Genomic DNA, 1,422 nt, shown 5'->3' with positions numbered 1-1,422 from the left:
GTCATAACTTTCCTTCCAAGGAGTAAGCATCTTTTAATTTCATAGTGCAGTCACCATCTGCAGTGATTTTGGAGCCCCCAAAAAATAAAGTCTGACACTGTTTCCACTGTTTCCCCATCTATTTGCCATGAAGTGATGGGACCGGATGCCATGATCTTCGTTTTCTGAGTGTTGAGCTTTAAGCCAACTTTTTCACTCTCCACTTTCACTTTCATCAAGAGGCTTTTGAATTCCTCTTCACTTTCTGCCACAAGGGTGGTGTCATCTGCATATCTGAGGTTATTGATATTTCTCCTGGCAATCTTGATTCCAGTTTGTGTTTCTTCAGCATTTCTCATGATGTACTCTGTATAGAAGTTAAATAAACAGGGTGACAATATACAGCTTGACGAACTCCTTTTCCTATTTGGAAAGAATCTTTTGTTCCATGTCCAGTTCTAACTCTTGCTTCCTGACCTGCATACAAATTTCTCAAGAGGCAGATCAGGTGGTCTGGTATTCCCATCTCTTTCACAATTTTCCACAGTTTATTGTGATCCACACAGTCAAAGGCTTTGGCATAGTCAATAAAGCAGAAATAGATGTTTTTCTGGAACTCTCTTGCTTTTTTCTATGATCCAGCAGATGTTGGCAATTTGATCTCTGGTTCCTCTGCCTTTTCTAAAACCAGCTTGAACATCAGGAAGTTCACGGTTCACATATTGCTGAAGCCTGGCTTGGAGAATTTTGAGCATTATTTTGCTAGCATATGAGATGAGTGCAATTGTGCAGTAGTTTGAACAGTCCTTGGCATTGCCTTTCTTTGGGATTGGAATGAAACCTGACCTTTTCTAGTCCTGTGGCCACTGCTGAATTTTCCAGATTTGCTGGCATATTAAGTGCAGCACTTTCAAGGCATCATCTTTCAGGATTTGGAATAGCTCAACTGGAATTCCATCACCTCCACTAGCTTTGTTCGTAGTGATGCTTTCTAAGGCCCACTTGACTTCACATTCCAGGATGTCTGGCTCTAGGTCAGTGATCACACCATCACGATTATCTGGGTCATGAAGATGTTTTTTGTACCGTTCTTCTGTGTATTCTTGCCATCTCTTCTTAATATCTTCTGCTTCTGTTAGGTCCATACCATTTCTGTCCTTTATCGAGCTCATCTTTGCATGAAATGTTCCTTTGGTATCTCTGATTTTCTTGAAGAGACCTCTAGTCTTTCCCATTCTGTTGTTTTCCTCTATTTCTTTGCATTGATCACTGAAGAAGGCTTTCTTATCTCTTCTTGCTATTCTTTGGAACTCTGCATTCAAATGGGTATATATCTTTCCTTTTCTCCTTTGCTTTTCACTTCTCTTCTTTTCACAGCTATTTGTAAGGCCTCCCCAGACAACCATTTTGCTTTTTTGCATTTCTTGTCCATGGGGATGGTCT

The sequence above is a fragment of the Bison bison genome, unplaced genomic scaffold, assembly GCF_000754665.1.
Source record: "Bison bison bison isolate TAMUID 2011002044 unplaced genomic scaffold, Bison_UMD1.0 scf7180017864464, whole genome shotgun sequence".
NCBI lineage: Eukaryota > Metazoa > Chordata > Mammalia > Artiodactyla > Bovidae > Bison > Bison bison.
The sequence above is the reverse complement of the archived record's forward strand: the minus strand, read 5'-3'. Positions refer to the sequence as shown.